The sequence below is a fragment of the Sphaeramia orbicularis genome, chromosome 15, assembly GCF_902148855.1.
Source record: "Sphaeramia orbicularis chromosome 15, fSphaOr1.1, whole genome shotgun sequence".
Lineage (NCBI taxonomy): Eukaryota > Metazoa > Chordata > Actinopteri > Kurtiformes > Apogonidae > Sphaeramia > Sphaeramia orbicularis.
Window position 1 is genome coordinate 13,524,552 of NC_043971.1, and position 23,118 is coordinate 13,547,669.

The 23,118-nt window shown below is 35.8% G+C and overlaps 1 long non-coding RNA gene across 1 annotated transcript; it reads left to right on the plus strand.

Moving 5' to 3' along the window:
• The first annotated feature begins 2,748 nt into the window (after nucleotides 1–2,748).
• Nucleotides 2,749–20,819, plus strand: LOC115434567 (uncharacterized). Its single transcript, XR_003937553.1, has 3 exons — nucleotides 2,749–2,867; nucleotides 5,281–5,282; nucleotides 20,810–20,819. It is a non-coding gene; the product is annotated as an uncharacterized LOC115434567 (long non-coding RNA).
• Nucleotides 20,820–23,118: the final 2,299 nt, after the last annotated feature.

The window sequence follows — 23,118 nt, forward strand, 5'->3', positions numbered from 1 at the left end:
CACAGGGAGGAATTTCTGTTTTCCACATTACAGGCATGGGATGGGATTAATGTTCTATTAACATGAGACTAGTATGACCTATGGACCACCAGGGATTTGGAAATTAACTCCCTATGTCTGTGTTTCATGTGGTGCATTCACACAGGATAAGCCAAGTCTGATTTTACTCAGATTTACTGACATTATTTCATTGTTCTGATGTCACAGATTTCTGTTCAAAGATAGATTGTTGTCTAGAGCTTCAGCAGCAGTTACCTTCACTGATTTAAGTTTCCTCTTTCACTAAATTTTGTAGCAAGTAGGTGAAGATTCAGGCATTTAGGATTTTAATGTTCAATTTAACAACCATTACAGAGACTCATAAAACAAAGGAGCAACTTAGCTCATGGTGCAAGAAAATGAAATCAATAAAACAACTAACAAAAAGGGTAAAACACATCATAACTCTGCTATCAAACATGAATAACACTTCTTTTAAACTTAGAACACTGTAAATACATAAAACTATCCAAATGCATTCCACTTTATCCCAATGCATGCTGAGAAACTTCCCCCAGCTGCTGCTCCAACATGCCACAATATTCATGTTACAGGGCGATATGAGCCTCTTAAATTCACCCCCAAAACACTTTAATCATTTTAATTTGTCATCACCAGCACAGTTTTATAATCCTCAACATGGAAATAGGTTCAATAATAGCACATGTACAACAGAAACAAAAAATGGTCCAAATGTTATCAAATCACAGAAATGTTGATTTACATTGAACTAATATTATCACATGACCCCTGTGAGTCATTTACATTGGAATTTTTACATCGCAAATTACACACACAACCAATTCTCACAGGATTAAGATCGCAGACGACCTCCGAAATTATTCCAGATCATCAAAATGGTCCACAGTGGTGATGTGTGGATTGATGCAAAAAAAATCGATATCTCTGAACCAGATCTTTACACTCTAGAATTAATTCACAAATTAAAATATCCATAGTTTTGATACTTTGATCATTGGAGGTCATATATATCAGGAACACAGTGGAAAGTAGCTAAACTATAAGTGATTGGTGGGAACTACTTCTTCCTCCGCCTGGCTAAGTGTATACTGCGTCACGCTTCGAAGCAAAGTAGTAGTGAGATACCTGGGAATGACTGCCACTTCTGTACCAGCAGAGAGACTTTTCCAAGCCAGGAGACGTTCTGAGCAAAAAATGGAACAGACTAAAGGGGAAAACAGTAAATAAGTTACTGAGGTCCAGCAATTTCATTACTCTATCTTTTCCAGAAGTCCGCATGGGGAAGGGGGGGATGGATTTTTTGTTTGTTTGTTTCTCTGTTAGCAAGATAACTCCAAAAGTTATGGAAGGATTTAGATGACATTTTCAGGAAATGTTGATACTGGCACAAGGAACAAATGATTAAATTTTGGTGGTGGTGATCGGGGGGGGGGGGGGGGGGGGGGGGGCACTGGTCTGCCTTGGCGGAGGTCTGTGCTCTTTAAGTGCTTTTCTAGTTATTATATATTATCCTCTGTATTTTGCATTTTTTGGTGTAAATCGTGTATTTTCCTATATTTAATTCACAGATCATATAGGTGTTCATGAAAAGGATTTCGATGACATTTTCATGAAATGTTGATACTGGCACAAGGAACAAACGATTAAATTTTGGCGGCGATCGGGGGGGGAGTGATCGGCCTTAGAGAACTTCTGCACTCTCCAAGTGCTTTTCTAGTTTATGTTATTTTTAACTTCATAGTCTCTTCACCATGGGTTGCGAGTCTTGGGTTCATCTGTACTGTTTCCTTTCATCTGTTTTTCTTTTGTCTTTGTTTTTGTCTGTTGGGGCCTCCTGCCAGGTCATCATTATAAATGAGAAGCTGTTCTCAATTGATTTTACCTGGTAAAATAAGGTACTACGTATAATAATTACTGTCATATCTTGTATTCTTTATGAAGTTATGATTTGAAATACACAATTTTTTTTGATTTCCCAGACATTAACCCTTTCATGCATGAATTATGAGAACCTTAATGAAGATTTATTTCCTGAGTGTTTTTATTCCTCTTTAGGCATGAAAAAAAAATGTGACTGAAAATTTTCTTATGAACCTATTTTTCATGGAGTTCCAAAAATGTCCATTTGACACCATTCGTTTAATTTTTGAAGCAAAAAACAAACATGGATTTACTGTGTGAAAACTATGAAATAAAACATTTTTAATGCAGCTAATCTGCTGTTTTCTCACATTTTAACAAACTCTAATACTAGTCATTACTCACTTCATGGAGAGAATATGCAAAAAAAACAAAAACAAAAAAACAACTGTTAATTGCAGTGTAGTAACAATAGCAATCAACTGATTTTTTTTTTTTTAGTTGAGTTTGTTTCGAATATGCAATAAGACAAAGTAATCTTACTTAGTCCTTAGAAATAAAACAGGAAGTAAGAGGTCATGGAAAAAAACAAAAACAAAACTTACACATATACATGACTTCATTTGCACATTCGAAAATCAGTGGGAGGAAATATAATTTACTTAATCCCACCCCTTCAACACTCAAACATGTTACTGCAGATCCAGTTTATATAGAACAGCAAAGTTCCACTTATGGTATGAATTACAGTGGATGGAATGGTGCATAAGCATCCACTACGTCGGCTGATATGGAACTAAAACAACAAAACCCATGAATATACAAGAGAACGGCTTTGAACAGCTGTCCACTGTAGTGACCAGTGTGCATGAAAGGGTTAAGTGTATTTGTACAAAGTATCGGTATCAGATTGGTATCGCCGTTACCAGCTTGAATTTTACTCGGTATCGGATCGGAAAAGAAATCCGTGGTATCGAACATCACTAGTCCACAGGTAAAACTAATCCCATACATATAGGGTTTAAACTACAACAATAATATGATGAGATTTTGGAACTTGCATCTCAGATTTGGCTGCAGAATGATTTACGCTGACACGGAAACAATTTATGCCGCGTTTCCGCTACATGGGAACCAGCTTGACTTGACTCGGCTCAACTCCGTATTCCTGGAGACCGTTTCCATTACAAGATCCTATAACTTTATAGTACCTGGACGTTATAGTGATGCGGCGCGTTACTTCTGTGTCGTCTGTTCAGAGAGTTGCTGATAAACTCGTTCGTTGCATGTTGTCTCGTCTGAATTTTTACGTCGGCCACCAAAGACTGAATCTCCTCGACCAACCATGGTGTAGTTTTGGGCTGTTATCATGTGGATTAATGTACTGCTATATTTACTGCCCACTTCAGCATCTGTTTTTTGTAAAACGGAGGGTCACAGTGAAAACTGTCTGACCAGTCAGTGGTCTGCAGTGTTTACACGTCACGTTTTAGTATCTGGTCCCCAGTCCTGGAGCCTTGGTGGAAGTGACACCAAAAAACTAGTACCGGGTACCAGATTCCAGGTCCTTTTTCGTAATGGAAACAGAAAAAGACCGAGTCGAGTCGAGCCGAGCCGATAACACGCAGTGGAAACGGGGCATTAGAAAAGTAAAAAATGACAGAAAGACCAAACAAAATCACAGCATACAAAAAAGAAAGAAAGGAGGAAAGAGCGAGCAGGAGGGCGACATTCATCAGAGTTATATAAGCAGCTAAATGACTCAGAGCAGGAGTCAGATCTATCAGAGCAGTGAAACAGACTTGGCTTTAGTAACTGGAACACTGTGAAAAATGAAACACAAATGATAAGGCTGTGTTTTATTGCCTCTGGGCTGCACAGTCGCATTGTGTCTGAATACTGTTTTAATAAAAGTGCAGATCAAAGTCTGCACCAGATTGTGGCCAACAATCGCTGTGCTTATTTCTGTTTCCTTGTAACTGCCTAATAGATCACTTATGTCACATGCGAGTTCTGGCAGGTTTATGCAGTAAAATAAACACAGTAAAAATATGTGTGTGGCTGAACAACTTGAGATTATATGGATAAGGATAAGAGAGGTGTAGGATTTCATTCAGAATAGTTGAGGTGTGTGTGTGTGTGTGTGTGTGTGTGTGTGTGTGTGTGTGTGTGTGTGTGTGTGTGTGTGTTGGATGCATCCTAGTATTAATGTTTGTGTGCATGTTGTGACGCCACAGTGGAGCCAGGCTGTTATGGCCCGGCTCAGTTTGTTTGCACAGCCACCCAGAGACCCTGAAGGTCCACAGATACAATCAGGAGGATGTGGTTTCACTTCTAATTTTACACAAACACAATCAGACATATGAACTGACTGAGGAGGACAGGGTTATATAGGTAACAAAACCTAAAACAAGTGAAGGAATAATCCCAGTATCAAACAAAACTACAAGTGACAGCTTTAAGAAGCATAGAAACTGAATAAAAAATAAAAATAAAGGAATATAACATGAACTAAAGCGACATGGAATTACAGGCACATTCAGCCTCATTTTCCAAGATTGAAAATTCAAGATTATTATCATTTTGTGCACATATTGAAATTTTTCTTACACTAGAAAAAAATCTAATTCTTACCAAGTATATTTTTCTCATTTCTAGTCAAAACATCTCATCACACTTAAATAAGACATAATCACCAAAAGAGTAACTTTTCAGTGAGATATAAGAAATCTTTTTTTCCCTTTTTTTTAACCCAACGTTCTTTTTATTGGAGTCAAGGTAAAAAAAAAAAGAAAAAAAAAAAAAGGTGACAGTCATACAAGAAAAAAAACAACAATACTTTTGGATTTTCTACATAACATAAATACAATACCCACCCCATCCCTCCCCCCACCGTACAAATTTCCAGGTAATATTCCAAGAAATCTTACCAAGATAATTTTCACTTGTTCCGTTTGCAGATTTTTTGCTTGAGTTACGCAAAAAAAAATCTCTCCCAATGGAACAAGTGAAATTTATCTTGGTAAGATTTCTTGAAATAAGATTTTCCAGATCTATTGTCGGAAAAAAAAAAAAAAAAAAAAAAAAAAAAAAAAAAAAAACTTTATTATTTTATAATAATAATAATAATAATAATAATAATAATAATAATAACTTTATTTATATAGCACCTTTTAAAACGTTTACAAAGTGCTTTGACAAACAAATAAAATAAAAGGGCACAACAGCAGGATACAAGATGTAAATAAAAACACTAAAAACAGTAAAATAGAAGCAACATAATAGGAGAGATGTGTACAACAATGCAGAAACAAGACACTTCAAACAGATTAAATGAATCGGAATAAGGAGTGCAGGGGTAATGTAACATGATGCTGTTAAATCAATGCAGAAGTAGAGGCGTGAGATAAAACAACATCATGTATGAGAATATAAACCAACAATCAAACAGGATAAGATTCAAATTAAAAAATTTAAAAATTGAAAGGGACAAACATCACATAAAAGCAAGTCTATAAAAGTGTGTTTTAAGAAGTGACTTAAAAGATGCCACTGATTCCGCATGCCTTATTTCCTCTGGCAGGCCGTTCCAAAGTCGAGGGGCCCTGATGGAAAAGGCCCGGTCACCCTTAGATTTAAGCCTCGACTTTGGAACAGCCAGGAAAAATAAGTTCTTATATCTCACTGAAAAGCTACTCTTTAGGTGATTGTCTTATTTCAGGTGTGATGAGATATTTTGACTAGAAATGAGAAAAATACACTTGGTAAGATTTAGATTTTTTGCAGTGTAGACGTAGTTCTCAGCGAGATAAAAAAATATACAAATATATAAAAACACTCAAGAATATGTACATCAATAAAAAAACATTAGAGAATAAGTATATCAAGACTATGTACATTATATATAGAAAATAAATGTCAAACAGTATGTACAGCGCAGTCAGTGCAGAAAAAAATCCTTCAATGTTCCTGATCCATGGTCCACAACACTAAAATATGGGGCCTTTTACAACAGTAATCTGTAAATTACTTGATCTCATGCATTCTTCTATCCTTTTGGAGTTAATGTGGATTTAATAATGTGGAATCACCTAAAGAGTAACTTTTCAGTGTGATATAAGAACTTATTTTTAGACAACAGATCTTGAAAAATTTCATCAAACCTTACCAAAATAATTTTCATTTGTTCCTTTGGCAGATTTTTTTTTTCTTTTCTTGAATTAAGCAAAATAAATTAATAAATAAATAAAAATTAATAAATCTTGAATTAAGGCAAAAAAAAAAAAAAAAAATCTTACTTAAACAAATCTTACCAAAATAATTTTCATTTGTTCCTTTGGCAGATTTTTTTTTTTTTTTTTTTTGCTTGAATTAAGCAAAAAATAAATAAATCTTGAATTAAGGCAAAAAAAAAAAAAAATCTTATTTCAAGAAATCTTACCAAAATAATTTTCATTTGTTCCTTTGGCAGATTTTTTTTTTTTTTTTTTTGCTTGAATTAAGAAAAAAAAAAAAAATCTTGAATTAAGGCAAAAAAAAAAAAAAATCTGCCAAAGGATCAAATGAAAATTATCTTGGTAAGATTTCTTGAAATAAGATTTTCAAGATCAATTGTCTAAAAATAAGTTCTTATATCTCACTGAAAAGTTACTCTTTAGGTGATTATGTCTTATTTCAAGTGTGATGAGATGTTTTGACTAGAAATGAGAAAAATACACTTGATATGATTGTGATTTTTTTTCCAGTGCATCATCCAAAGATATGCTCCTTGAGATGGATGGATGGATGGATGGATGGATGCGGTCTGTAACTAATGTTACTCGTGCTGGCATGAAACGAAACTGAAACTTAACATGCTTTCAACGTCTGATTCCTGACTTCTATGCCTCTATTATACAGCGGCTCTTACACAAAATTTTCACAAATTCTAACCTGTATCCACTGGACCCCCTCCACTGCTCTATGAGCCCCCCCCCCCAACAAATGCTGGGCCCCATGAATTTGTCATGTTTACCCCCCCTTTACAGCACCCAAGAGTAGTAGTAGTAGTAGTAGTATGCTAATGTGTTTATGAACAAAAACTCAGACTAACACTGATATAGTGAAGAGAAAAATGAACTAAAACTGGTCAAATCCTCAAAATACAAACATTTCTTGTGCACTATTAAAGGTAAGTAAAGCAGACTAAAAATAATGAAAATGAATGAAAATGTAATTTTTCATGTATTATAGGATAAAGACATGGTGTATTCCATGTGTATGTGTACAACCTGTTTACACATTGTGCTGCAGTGTGTGCAGTTGTGAGTGTGTGTAGAACTCCTGACCTGCTGCTCTGACTGGAGAGAGCAGTAATGAGCTTATTAGTCTGAGGATCTGTCTAAAACGGGTCACAGCAGTCTGGATTATTAACAGCACACTGTACAGACGTAGACATGGGATGGCAGTAACTGTAACAGCAATAAGAGAAGTTCTGGGTTCTGTCGCATAATTGTAGAAATAGTTCCCATTTGGTTTTAATGCACACGTGAATGTTTTGGAAAGATGCATCCTATCCATGTATGTGTGTAAGAGTCCACTATGAGACCTGCAGGATGTACTAACTGACAACACATTTATCTCTGCAGTTGTATCATTTACAGTAAAGAACCAGAAACTAATAATAGCTACTTGTCCATAAACTATGTTCACACAATTTGGATTTATTGCTCAGATCTGATGTTATCATCTAGCTGTTCACACTAGAATCTGATATGGGCCCTGTTTAAAAAGAATGTGAGCTGGTCACGGTTCTGAACTGGCCCATATGTAAAACATAACAATAACAAAGACGTCACATACTGTGATACAGAAGTAAACATCGAGGTCTCTGAAATCAACATCTGTGGTTTCATTTGTAAGTAGATGTGTAATGGAAGTGAAATTAGTGAGCAGATAATAAGAAGAAAGGGAGACGATTTTTTTTTTGTAATGGATTTTAACCCATTAAGACCCAGTGCTACTTTTATGACACTTCCCAAATGACTTTTTCCTCTATATTTAATATTTCCTACATGATTTAACATAATTTATTACCTCCGCCAAGGAGGTTATGTTTTTGCCAGGGTTTGTTTGTTTGTTTGTTTGTCTGTCTGTCTGTTTGTCTGTCCATTAGTGTGCAACATAACTCAAAAAGTTATGGACAGATTTTGATGAAATTTCCAGGGTTTGTTGGAAATGATTAAATTTTGGTGGTGATCGGGGGGGGGGGGGGGGGGGGTGCAGACCTCCGCCAAGGCTGATCAGTGACCCCCGATCACCACCAAAATTTAATCATTTCTTCCTTATCCCATTTCCAACAAACCCTGAAAATTTCATCAAAATCTGTCCATAACTTTTTGAGTTATGTTGCACACTAACAGACAGACAAACAGACACAGACAAACAAACCCTGGCAAAAACATAACCTCCTTGGCGTGGGGGGGCCCACGGGGGGGGGGTTACTGATCAGCCTTGGCGGAGGTCTGCGCTCTCCGAGTGCTTCTAGTTCCAGTTAAAATCAGGTATTTTTCAATATTTAATCTACTAATCATGCAGATGTTCATAAAAGTTCAGATTAAAGTTGATGGTTTTTGTATCAAAAACAGAGAAAACTGAAGAAAAAGGGACTTTTTCTATAAAATCTATCATTAACTGTACATAAACCAAGTGTCTCCATCCACTGTCATTGATCCAACTCCATGGGTTTTACTGGTGAATCAGTTTTGTAGAAGATGACGGTGTTTCCATGTTCACTATGGAGCCTCTGAACGTCCAAATTGGTCATATTTGATGACGATGAAAAGATGACAAACTATATTTTCCACCAATTGTTTACATGTATTGATAGGATTAGTGGATCAATAGGTATTAAACATTTTATATCAGTAGATGATTTTGGTCGATGGCGAATCTTTGGGTCTTTATGGGTTAAAGAAGTGATGGCTTCTGTCAGCCAAACATTTCAAATACCAATTTCCATGTATGAGTTTCAATTTTGTATTATATTTGATACATCAGGTCTCAATGCTCAAATATTAAGTTTGAACAAATAAAACATAATATAACACAAACATGTCTAACAAATTGGTAATTCCTTTTCAAAATTGCCAAAGTTCTGCCTCCTTCCTCATTAATGACAGTCTTGTAGTGTCACTGGAAAGGCCTCTGGTGAATGAATTCCTCCCCCTGGTTGATTATCTGTGTATTGCATGTATCTAATTGTATACATCAGGTTTTTCTAGAAAAGAGTGTCACACTGATTATGTAGAGTGCTTCAAAATTCATGTATCAAATATGATATGTTTGGCATTATAGGGTTAAATGTGTTCTTTTCATGTTCTTTTTCCTTTTTATTCTTATTTTTTTCCTCTACTTTCATATGCTTGAAATACATGATCAATCAACTTCTACATCCTAATGACTACTACATTACGTCGTCTATTTACAAAGTCAGTAAAATTACATGTACAACTGCAAAATGAATAGAAGTTGCAGCTCTAAACCAAAATCCTCACGTCACTACAGATGTGTGTTAATCCACAAACTTTGCACATATTTATTAGCCTATAAATCAGACTGTCCTTCTCTGAAAGCACAAGTCTCTCCCTCTTTGCCGTCTGTGAAAACATTAAAAAAGGATTTCTTTGGAGTTCTTTGAGGGACCAGCCTTGCTGAGCTAGACTGCGGTGATGGCAGTAATTGAGTAAAAAGGTGGGTAAACACATAGGTCAAAAGTTAAAGGCAAATATTGACCCACTGACTCGAAACCAGGACGCTGCAAAAGAAAAAAAAAAAAAAAAAAAAAAAAAGAGCGACCTCTACAAAATGAGTAAGGTGAGGAGACGGTGAGATGTTACTGGTGGAAAGTTTTTAACACTGCTTCAGAGAACAGCCCTCCTGGAGGATTTTCAGAGGCAAATAGGTCATAGGCAAATAGGTGCTTGGAGCGTTCCAGCAGTGAGACAACTATTTCAAGTTCAAGTGCCTTTTACTTCCCACTGAGTCGAGCTGGAGGAATTTATTTCAGCTCAGATGAAATTCAGTCTGACATTTACAGCACCTTACAGCGCCATCGTGAACACTAAAACATCAGACCATGTAGACAGAACAGAATCCTGGAGAGTTGACGCAAACGATACTTTTTTTTTTTATGCTTCCAGGAACTTCTTTCCCTTAAAGGAGTGATATTTTGCTTTTTTTTCTTAGATGGAATTATGCATTTTAAAAGATTTCCTTGTGGTCTACATGAATTGTAAATGCTCAGACTGATCTCATGAAATCACGTTGTATGTGATGCCAGTTTATTGCATATGGCGAGTTATACGTACGCATTTTCATCCTTTCACGTTATTTAATGCCATTTGATGGCGTGTCAATGTGTTAGCCGCTAAATGCATTAATCCCTAACTGCTAACCCTAACCACTAATCACCTTAGCCGCTAACTGTGCTAATGGTGTGTTATTTTTATTTCATTTTTTCTCAACTTTATTACAAAATCTGGCCATACATTCTAAAGAATTCCATAGGGAAACACTTTTTTTTTTCCAGACTGAGCATCAACTTCAAACTTATGCTGAACAGTATTTGTAAATAACATTATATATAAAAATAAAAAAATAAATAAATAAATGAAATTAAAATAAATAAAAAATAAAGTCAGAGGTCTAATCAGGTATCAATACATTCAAATTTTCACAAACAATCAAGGCTTGTTTGGTTCTTACACATTTCAGTGTTTTTTTGAAGTTTATTTCATTTATGTAAATTGAGAACAATGGGTGGTTCATAAATCTAATGGTGTGTTATTTTACACGGTGTAAACATACACGCTGAAAGCTTATAATGCGTACAGAAAACATGCCAATTAAAAGTGCAAACGCAATTCATGATATCATGTTGAAATGCTATGCTCTGGTCTGAATTCTTCACTAATTCAACTCCACAGGTCCATCTTCAACCCTATTTCTCAGTAATGACACCAGAAAGGTTGTTTTGAGCGCTGGCCCTTTAAATGCACATGAGCCACTTCATGCCCCGCCCCCTCCTTGTTTTTGATTGTGCTGCTCTGTCCTGTTCAACCAACAACTGAACAATTTAGGTAATCAGCTTGAAATTTTGACATATTTTCAGTTTTTACTACAACTGCTGCTGACAAACAATTATGGCGTATTCGGAAAAATGTTCATTGGAAGTCTTGACCTTATATGTGCAAATTAGTGATGTGATGTTCATCAATGAATCAAATCTTTTGAACGGCTCTTTGAAATGAACAATGGGAACTGAGTCTTTGTAAAGAGCCCTTCAATTTATTTTTATTTTATTTAATTTATTTCTTTTTTTAAGGAGGGAGTGTCCGATTGCCTGTCAGTTTAGCGTCACTGGGGAGGCACTGGCTTTATATACAAAGTAGAAGTGAGAGAACTCCTGATGTGGTATCATTTTGATATTTACATTAGAGATATCAAATTATTTTGCAATGTTACTTGAAGTCTTTTATTTGCACTACAGTTTTTCAGGTATTTAAGTACTGTAATTGCAGTGATTAATCACTGTTGTGTTTTGTGCAATTTTTTCCCGTATGTTTGCACACATTTATTACCTCCGCCAAGGAGGTTATGTTTTTGCCAGGGTTTGTTTGTTTGTTTGTTTGTTTGTTTGTTTGTCCGTTAGTGTGCAACATAACTCAAAAAGTTATGGACAGATTTGGATGAAATTTTCAGGGTTTTTTGGAAATGGGATAAGGAAGAAATGATTAAATTTTGGTGGTGATCGGGGGTGGGGGGGCCCACGGGGGGGGGGCCACTGATCAGCCTTGGCCGAGGTCTGCGCTCTCCAAGTGCTTCTAGTTGTTCTTGTTTTGAGGAGAATAAAATATTATTTCATAAGAAATGTTTTATTTTCTTCTTCATTTTTAGGCTACAGACTAGTCCACATAATGTACTGTGATGTTTTTTGTCAAATTCCAGCATTTGCCTAATGTCACTTCTCATGTCATGTATTTAGCCCACACATTTGAACTAATTACTCTTTTTTATGGTAAGATAATATTTACTGCCGCGCCAATTAAACACCTTTAAAATGTAATGTCAGTCATCACATGTAGCCTATTTAGTCATTAAAACATTGGTGTTTCAAAATAATGCAAAAAACATAAAAGAGCCAGTCTTTTGAATGGCTCTTTTCAGTGAACAGCTCCCTTCAAAGAGCCAGAAGTCCCATCATTAGTTCAAATGTCATGACGTAACTAGTTATAAAACGTAACAAATCAAGCAAGAATTAAAAATGGGTTGTAGAAACCTACTAGATTTTTACTAAAATGAATATATAGAGAGCTGTGCAGCACCTGAAGGGTTCAAATTCAAACTTTATGAACTATTAAGATCCAAATACACAAATAAATGACTAATAAAAGTGGGTTTAGCAAAATATGACCCCTTTAAAGCACAGACAACAGGCTTACCGTCGAGCACTACAGTACATACTAGTTTCCTTGCAAAAAATCTATATATAACTGATGTTGTCATGTGTAGGAATGCTCATACACACATTTGGAACATTTCCAGGAAGAAACATTTCAGAATGTATCTTTTCTGCTTCTCGTCCTCTATAAGCTGCAGCATTTTCATTCTCTGTCTTTTTTTCTACACTCCATGTTTTACTCATCCTTACTGCATTCCTGATAAATGGATGTCATAGCCATTATACAAGGTTCAGTCTAACATCTACAGATGCTGGGATGGTGATTATTTTACTCCTTCATATATATATTGTAGAGCTCATGTCACTTCCTCTGAGTACTCTAATAGGGTAACATGAGGTCAATATTAAACCACACCGTTTAAGTCACTTATTTCAGCTGTATTTTACTGATTTTTTCTGTCTTCTTCTATAGATACTAATTTGGTTTGTTTGGTTGCTTAACCCTTTCATGCATACTGGTCACTACAGTGGACAGTTATTCTCCAGCTGTTCTCTTGTATATTCACAGGTTTTGTTGTTTTAGTTCCATTTCAGCCAACACAGTGGACACATGTGCACCATCCCATACACTGACATTCATGCCATTACTGTAATTTTGCTGTTTTTGATAAACCTGATCTGCACTAACATGTTTTAGTGTAAATCATTTACTAATTGCAATTAGTAGTGTATCTCTGTTAGAGGGGTACATCTGTGGAATAATCTGGAGCAAATAAAATAAGATATTATAGTTAATTGGTTATGATAAGAAAATACTATCATATTTATTGATCATTGTATTTGGAGTAAATATTTAAAGTGGAGATATATATATATATATATATATATATATATAATAGTTTATATTAAAATCGGTTGATTATTGCAAAGCTGATTGTGTATGAGGTGACTACAAAAAGTGTATATGAATGGTTTTTATGGATGTTTTGTGTTATTGTAAAAAATATACAGAGGAAAATGTGTGTTAACAAAGTAAAGGAAGCGGATCTAGTTTTATTATTAGTTTGTAAAAAAGGGGGTGGGAGTTAATAAGTTATACTTCTTCCCACTCCTTTTCGAGCGCAAAAAAATTGTATTTCTTTATTTGTTTTGACCATGTTGTATGATTCTTTGTTATCTGATGATTCTATATGCTCGAAATAAACTACTACTACTACTACTACTACTACTACTACTACTACTACTACTACTACTAATTAGACTATAAGAAAAACAGTTTTCTTAAACTTTTTTTTTTTGCAAATTATCTCCATGAAGTGAGTAACAACTAGTCACATCAGATTAGCTGCATTAAAAATGTTTTATTTTATAGCTGTCACACAGTACATCGCTTTCTGATATACATGTTTCTTTGTTTCATGGTTTTTCTAACTCTACGAAAAATACGTTCATTAAAAAAATTTCAATTGCATTGTTTTTTTGGTTTTTTTTTTTCATGCCTAAAGAGGAATAAAAACAACCAGGTAAAAAAATCTTGACTAAGGTTCTCATAATTCATGCATGAAAGGGTTAATTTGGTTTGTTTGCTTCATTTTGTTTGGGAAAGTTTTGTTTTAGTCATTTTATGCAAAAGGGCATATTCAATAAATATGTTTGTTTTTTTTCTTTTCCCTGTTACATGTTTCTTTGTAAAACTATTGTCTATTTCCTGCAGGTGCTTTTATACATTCTTAATGTGCAGTTTTCATACTGTGGACCTCAATGCATTATTCTTGGTCCATGTAGCTGTATGAATGGATACGGTCTTGCAGACGGTGATATAGCTCCTCATAACCTTGTGAATTTGTGTTTAAACTTCTCTATATTTTGGTCATTTCCATTACATCCTGCATGTTTATTATTAATCCTATTTTGCGGTTTGTTGATCATGTTTCTTTGTAACTATGGGTTCTTTTTCATCTATATTCATTTTTTTTAAACCTTTTATTCAGTCAAATCAATGATCTTAGAATAGAATGCTTTTATTGAGACATCTCTTGTGGTGCGTAGTGCAAAACACTTTAAAAGAAAACTGTAAATATATATACAGAATTTTAAAAAAAGCCAACCAAGAAATGGTAGAGATATATAAATATATTGCACTTTGACCATTGGATGAACACTGAGGATATATGTTTAAATGTATATCCTTATTTAAGGTAATTAACCCTTTCATGCATGAATTATGAGAACCTTAATCACCATTTATTTCCTTAATGTTTTTATTCCTCTTTAGGGATGAAAAAAACAATGCGACTGAAAATTTTCTTATAAACCCATTATTCATGGAGTTCCAAAAATGTCAGCATGACACCATGCGTTTAATTTTTGAAGAAAAGAAACAAGGATTTACTGATGTGTTGTGTGAAAACTATGAAATAAAAACATTTTTAATGCTGCTAATCTGCTGTTTTCTCACATTGTAACAAACTCTAATACTAGTCATTACTCACTTCATGGAGATAATGTGCAACAAAAAAATTTTTTTTGTATAAAAAAAAAAAAAAAAGAGTTAATTGCAGTTTAGTAACAAAAAGAAGCAATTGATTTTTTTTGTTAGTTTTTTTTTTTTTTTTTAGTTTAGTTTAGTTTATTTCGAATATGCAACAAGACAAAGGCATCTTACTTAGTCTTTAGAAATAAAACAGGTAGTAAGAGGTCATGGAAGAAAAAAAAACAAAAACAAAACTTATATGTCTACATGACTTCATTTGCACATTTGAAAGGAGTGGGAGGAAATATAATTTATTTAATCCCACCCCTTCAACACTCAAACATGTTACTGTAGATCAGGTTTATCTAGAACAGCAAAGTTACACAAATGGTAACAATTACAGTGTATGGGATGATGCATAAGTGTCCACTGTGTCGGCTGATATGGAACTAAAACAACAAAACCCATGAATATACAAGAGAAGAGCTTTGAATAACTGTCCACTCTGGTGACCAGTGTGCATGAAAGGGTTAATAAATAATTAAAAAACCTTTATTAAGATCAATTTAACAAGAATACAACCCGTAGAAACAAAGAACTCTGTAACCTCGAAGGGAATTCAGTTCTTTTATTTCCATTGTGGGTCATTTATCTGCAGTTTGGTTCTGGTGACTTAGCATTAAAGTTTAATCAGGCTTAAACCACAGCTACAAGACAGATCTGAATTTTTGCAGTAAATACACCTTTGCCCAACAACACTTAATTAATAACATGGGTTGGAATAATTATATATCAGTCCTGTGTATCCAGGATCTAGAATACACTGTTACTGGACCACATCGCTCAGCATGTCCCTGGTATAATGTTACAAAGACAACAATATCATTATGGTTAGAAAAACACAGTTTAAATAAACCTCAAGTTGTTCCATGGTCATCTGAAAATATGATGCAACTCCTGGAGCTTGTCTTGTCTGAATCCTTCCAGTTTTGGGAAGTATTTTAATGCCCTTTTTTTTTTTTTTTTTTTTTTGCATAAATGAAACATGGCAGCACAGATCATTTGCCCTGGAGTGTGGTTATCATGCAGAGAAATTCACTTGTGGATGTTTTGGTGTGAAAGGGGTTTTAAGCAGAATGAAATACAAGGTATAACGGCCTCACTTTCTCTCAGTAGGAGATACGGTTTTGATTATGTGGTTTTTCATTGATCCAACCATTATTTTTCCAAACTTGTGTGTCCTTTACCCTGTTGGCCAAGCCTCCACGTTCCCTCTTATGTTTCAGTCGTCTACCTCCGACATCTGCACGGAAAAATTAGACCCTTGAAAAGATTTCCAATCTCTGAGATTGGACAAAGAACCTTACTGCCTTTCATAGTTAATTACCGATATCAGTAAATGTATATCTTAGCTATATCTTCAACTACTTGCTTTTCCTTCCAGTGGGCATTCATTCTGAAAACTCTTGAGTTTCAGCCAAACAACTATCATGATAAAGACTCCAGGGTGGAAATCTAGAGCAGAGGCCATTTTGGTTCTTCAGTGACACGTAATGAAGGCCATTGAGTGGTCCCTGGACAGGAAACCAGGGGCCGTTGGGGGTCGTTGACAGGCGTCACTGACCCCTTTCTCCACTCATCTGGGGAGAAACCAGAGCCTTCCAGCTGACAACACAACATCTCCTCACATTCAGGTCCGGCCAAAGATTTGGTGCTAATAGCTGAGGAATGATGATTGTCCCCATGGTCGGGTTACACAGAGGAGACGCTTACAGACAAAGGACAGGGAGGGGAGAATCAGCTCACTGTCAAACACTGCACGCATGTAAGAACCTAGAATTAGACTGCATGGGTTTTTGTGTATGGAAACTTTTATTCTTTGTTCGAGGCAAATCAAGTTGACAATGGTAGAGTCAGAGTTGTAAAGCATTTTTTACATCAGTCCTGGAGAATAAATGATAAATTAAGCCTGAATAACACATCACCAAACCATTATCTCAGAAACATTGCGGTTATATTAACCCTTTCATGCACGAATTATGAGAACCTTAATCAAAAATTTTTTCCTGAGTGTTTTTATTACTCTTTAGGCATGAAAAAAACAATGTGATTGAAAATTTTCTTCTGAAAAATATATTTAAAAAAACAAATAAATAAAAATAATTTTTAAAAAAAATGATAAAAACTACATTAAAAAATAATAATGAAAAAAAATTCTTATGAATCTATTTTTCATGCAGTTGCAAAAATGTCCACTCACCTGGACACCACACGTTTAATTTTTGACGCACAGAAACATGTATTTACTGATAAATTGTGTGAAAACTATGGGGAGGGCTTGTGATTCTGGGGGTTTATGCTCAGAAGAGATCTACATAATGTTACCAATTCATGTCAGAAAAGATATGTAGTGTCTTAAAACTTTAATAAAGATATGTGTGGAAAAAAAAAAAAAAACCAAGGAAAAGAACAACAAAACCCATGAATATACAAGAGAACAGCTGCAGAATAGCTGTCCACTGTATAGACCACTATGCATGAAAGGGTTAAATTTGATTGATGTCTGTTTGTGTGACTGTACTACTATGATTATTCTGTTGTGCATAATTCAATTACTGCATTATATATTAGCTGTGGTTGAATGCTAAAATTAGGAAAAATGTATTTTTCGATTCTTGTAAAAAGTTAGTGATAAAGATGTAAAGCACTTGAGGGGTAGGATTAAATAAGTTTATACTTCTTCTGATGTAAACAGTTTAATACCTGTTGATCCACTAATCATATCAATACATGTAAATAATTGGTGTAAAATGAAGTCATCCATCTTTTCATGGTCATCAGATATGACCCATTCAGAGGCTCCGTAGTAAACGTGGAAACACTGTCATCTTCTACAACATTGATTCACCAGTAAAACCCATGGAGTTGGATCAGTGACTGTGGATGGACACACTGGGTTTATGTTCCTTTATTGATGTCTTTGGTGGAAAAAGTCACTTTTTCCTCAGTTTTCTCTATTTCTGAAATAACATCCCTCAAATTTAATCTGTGTTTTTTACCGGATCAGTGAATTAAATATAGGAAAATACATGATTTTAACTGAAAAAATGCAAAATACAGAGGACAGTATTATAATAAATGATGATTATTCACTTAAGTAAAGGTGAAATAGAGAGAAAAATTCATTTGGGAACTGCCACAAAAGTAGCACTGGGTCTTTATGGGTTAATGGATCAACAGGTATTAAACAGTTACATCACTAAATGGTTCTGGTTAAAGGTGGATGTTTGGGTCTTTATGGGCTAAATCAGGGGTGTTAAACTCATTTTAGTTCAGGGGCCACGTTCAGCTAAATTTGATCTGCAGTGGGCCGCACCAGTAAAACAATAACATAAGAATATATAAATAATGTCAACTCCAAACTTTTCTTCGTTTTACAGTTAAAAAAAGTAAAATTACATTATGAAAATGTTTACATCTACAAACTATCCTTTCAAACAATGTGAATAACATGAACAAATTGAAAAAAAAAATGTAATTTTAACACTATTCTGCCTCAGTTTATCATTTACACATGTACATTATAACTTACCGATCACAGTGGATCTACAGATACACAAAATATTTAGTAACAGGTGAAATTTTAATAAAATTATACTTCTCATAAGACATTTCAGGTTGTTTATATTTGTTCAGGTTATTCAGATTTTTTGCGAAATTATACTTTGTTTTCGTCTAAATACATGAAAACATTTACATTTACAAAGAGATAATTTAACCCTTTCATGCATAGTGGTCACTACAGTGGACAGCTGTTCAAAGGTGTTCTCTTGTATAGTCATGGGTTTTGTTGTTTTAGTTCCATATCACCCAACACAGTGGATGCTTATGCATCCTCCTATACACTGAAATTCATACCATTATTGTAACTTTGCTGTTCTAGATAAACCTGATCTACAGTAACATGTTTGAGTGTAAAACAAAAAAAAAACAAAAAAAAAAAAAAAGGCAATTGTTATTAGACTGTAATTAACACTTTTGTTTTCTGTTTTTTCAAACAAAAAGGTTTGGGTTTTTTTGCAGATTATCTCCATGCAGGTATGTTAAAATGTGAATAAACCTCAGATTAGCAGCATTAAAAGTGTTTTTATTCCATAGTTTTCCCACTGTATATCAGTAAATGCATGTATCTTTGCCTCTAAAATGAAATGCATGGTGTCCAGCTGAGTGGACATTTTTGTAACTCAATGAAAAATAAGTTCATAAAAAAAAAAAAAAAAAAATCTTTTTTTTTTTCCCCCATGCCTAAAGATGAATAAAAACACTCAGGAAAAAAATCTTGATGAAGGTTCTCATAATTCACGTATGAAAGGGTTAAATGTCCCATATTATGCAAATCTCACTTTGTGAAAGTTTTCTTATAGTAGTGTGTGTTGCAGTAGCGTCATTCTGAGGTTCGAATTTGAAAACTGTCTGTTTCCTCCCTGCCTTGCTACACCACATTTTGTGAAAATGCCTGCTCAAACGGCCGAGTTTGAGTTGGGTCCGCTTATGACGACATAAGCGGATTTAACTCCTCCCCCTGACTGTGCCCCCACCCTGCATGAAAAGGTGAGCCCCACCCTGGCAAAGTACCTCTTGGACAACAAACATGGCGAAGGCGAGACACGCAAGTTGTGGTGTTGTTGGCTGCACACACCAACACGAAAGTTTATTTTTGCTCCCCACTTCCGAGCCTCTCCGTAAAAAGTGGCTGGATTATATCTTTGATGGTCATGTACCAAACAACATTCCCAAATGCTTGTATGTGTGTGCCAGGTGTGGCATAAAATACGGACCTTGTAAAATTTGGACCTATTTGGAATTTGCGCATGTGCGAGCGCAGCCTTACCGGATGTCAGGTTCAGCGACCCCTAACCCGAACCCAAAAGCGCACAATTCTACTTGCAAGGTACTTATTTCATAAGCCTCGCTGAACCTGACATCCGGTAAGGCTGCGCTCGCGCAAATTCCAAATAGGTCCAAATTTTACAAGGTCCGTATTTTATCCCACACCGGCATTTCACGGACGAGTGTTTTTCGAACATGGGCCCATACAGCTCCGGCTTAGCACAAAGACTCCGAATCCAGAAGGACGCAGTACCAACGCTTCGTGACCCAAGTACAAGTGTGGGAGATGTAAGTTCTTGTAATTTTTTTTGTATCTTTACTGCATAACCCTACATTACGGATAAGCTGGTGGTTGTTGATGTGTACGTCTAACGTTAGCATGGCAGCTAACATAGCTCGGTTACTGCTGCTAACGTTTGCGTTAACATGCAAGAGCTGATAATATGAAGAGACATTCAACAGAACTACTTTGAACACGGGCCCTTTGTGGTTGTCATCAGTAAAGTTAGCATCAAGCTTGTTAGTAGCTTCCATGCATTAGTGGCGGCAGGCGTCTTTCGGTGTCAGGTCCACAAACCTGACACAACACCGCCGTTTTCCGTCGGGGCTCAATCACGCCTCAAGGCAAAGAAAGCCAGTGTTTGGAAAGACGTTCTGTCTGAGATTTGTGTATTGTAGACGAGACGAGCCATGGCTTCACAGTCAACATTAGCGCGTAGTACCGCTAGCGTAAGCCGCGTCCTCTCCCAGAGAGGGGAGGGGGAGTGGGCGTGGACAGATGTGTTCATTTGCATACCCGGAAGAAGGACCAGAAACAACCTGTTCTGAGGAGGGCTGGTGAGAGTGACTTTTTCGACCGCTGAAACTCCGAACAAAGGATGATTTTGGGGCGAACAAACTTAAATACTATGTTTTTGGGCTTCTGAGACCTATATGACGTGACTGAAAAATAGCATAATACGGGACCTTTAAAGATATGAGTATTTATAGGTTATTATGAGATTGAATTGGTCTGAATGTGGAACCTGAACTAAAATGATTGTTAATGTCTTAGTGTCATTTTTGCATTTCACAAATTCATCCCCAGACTGGACCCTTTGGCGGGCCGGATTTGGCCCCTGTAGGTTAAACCATCACTAACTGTCTGTAATGAGAAGAGTTATCCTTCAACTGCACAGATATTTTAGAATGTTTCCATTGTTTTGGTTTGTCTTTGTGACTAATCAATTGCATTTATCCAACATAATGGAGTGTATAGCAGCTAACAGGTCTGCTTTACTTTGATGTAATCAAATATGGGAACATATCTGCATTTACTGGACAAAGTGCAGTAACTTTTGAGGTTCTGCATAATTTCTTATAGGGTTGCAATACAAACACACAGTTAAATACACTTATATTCATTGATTTATGGTTTAAATACTTATCCAGGATTGTTTGAACAAATCGGAAAATGTCTTTTAACCACAATCAAGCTTAGTAATACTTGAATCTTGTAAGTTATGACACGAGCATCAATCACAGCGAGACCCACATATACAAGCCGTCCTCTCAGATAATGACGTGCATTGAATCAAGCGATCAAGTGACAGTCACAGAGGATAGTATTATAATAAATGGTGATAATTCACTTAAGTCAAGGTGAAATAGAGAGAAAAATTCATTTGGGAACTGCCACAAAAGTAGCAATGGGTCTTTATGGGTTAAACCATCACTGTTGGTAATGAAAAGACTTATCACAGCCTGCAGATCTTTCAACTGCATAGAGATTTTTGCATGTTTCCATCGTTTTGGTTTGTCTTTGTGACTTATCACTTGCTTTTATCCAAACATAATGGAGTGTATAGCAGCTAACAGGCCTGCTTTGCTTTGCTGTAGTCAAATACAGGAACATATCTGCATTTACTGGACAAAGTGCAGTAACTTTTGAGGTTCTGTATAATTTCTCATAGGGTTGCAATACAAACACACAGTTAAATACACTTATATTCTTTGATTTATGGTTTAAATACTTATCCAGGATTGTTTGAACAAATCGGAAAATGTCTTTTAACCACAATCAAGCTTAGTAATACTTGAATCTTGTAAGTTATGACACGAGCATCAATCACAGCGAGACCCACATACACAAGCCGTCCTCTCAGATAATGACGTGCATTGAATCAAGCGATCAAGTGACACTCAGTCACAGAGGATAGTATTATAATAAATGGTGATAATTCACTTAAAGGTGAAATGGAGAGAAAAATTCATTTGGGAACTGCCACAAAAGTGCACTGGGCCTTTATGGGTTAATGGATCAACAGGTATTAAACAGTTACATCACTAAATGGCTCTGGTTAAAGGTGGATGTTTGAGTTTTTATGGGTTAAACCATCACTGTGTGTAATGAAAAGAGTTATCACAGCCTGCAGATCTTTCAACTGCACTGATATTTTAGCATGTTTCATTGTTTTGGTTTGTTTTTGTGACTTATCACTTGCTTTTATCCAAACATAATGGAGTGTATAGCAGCTAACAGGCCTGCTTTGCTTTGCTGTAGTCAAATACAGGAACATATCTGCATTTACTGGACAAAGTGCAGTAACTTTTGAGGTTCTGCATAATTTCTCATAGGGTTGCAATACAAACACGCAGTTAAATACACTTATATTCATTGATTTATGGTTTAAATACTTATCCAGGATTGTTTTGAACAAATCGGAAAATGTCTTTTAACCACAATCAAGCTTAGTAATACTTGAATCTTGTAAGTTATGACACGAGCATCAATCACAGCGAGACCCACATACACAAGCCGTCCTCTCAGATAATGACGTGCATTGAATCAAGCGATCAAGTGACACTCAGTCACACAGATCCCCTCAAACCCACCACAGACGGGGAGAGAGAGAGGCCGTTAGTCAAGCGAAAAGTCAAACTCCATCTCACAACCAAACAAACACAGAGATTTGCTCGAGACAAGCGAGACCAAACAGTATTAGTGTAAATTGCATAAGACACCGCCATAAAGGAGTGAGTTGAAAGTCACAGACAAAACTCAGCTTTACTTCTCAGACCACAGTTTAAAGCTGATATGTGGATATAGGTCACGTCGTTCTGTCTCTGTTTAAAAAGCCTTCAGACCTTTCATCCTTCCTCCAACCACAGATATCCTCCAATTTCTGCCAAGTCTTCTCTTGGATCGTTTCCAAACAACCAAGCAGAAACCTCCCTCTGCCATTCCACACCATCACCCATTACCCCTTCTTCTTCTTCTTCTTTCTCCATCTGTTGTGTAAACCTTGTAACTACAACCACGGGGATTTTCATGTTTTTACAAGAAATGAAGTTTGACATTGCCCTTAAAGGTACAGCGAGCTGTGTGACCCCCAGGTCCCCTTGAAGCCGCCCAAATCCCACAAGAGCAAATTAAAAATGCATCGTCATTAAT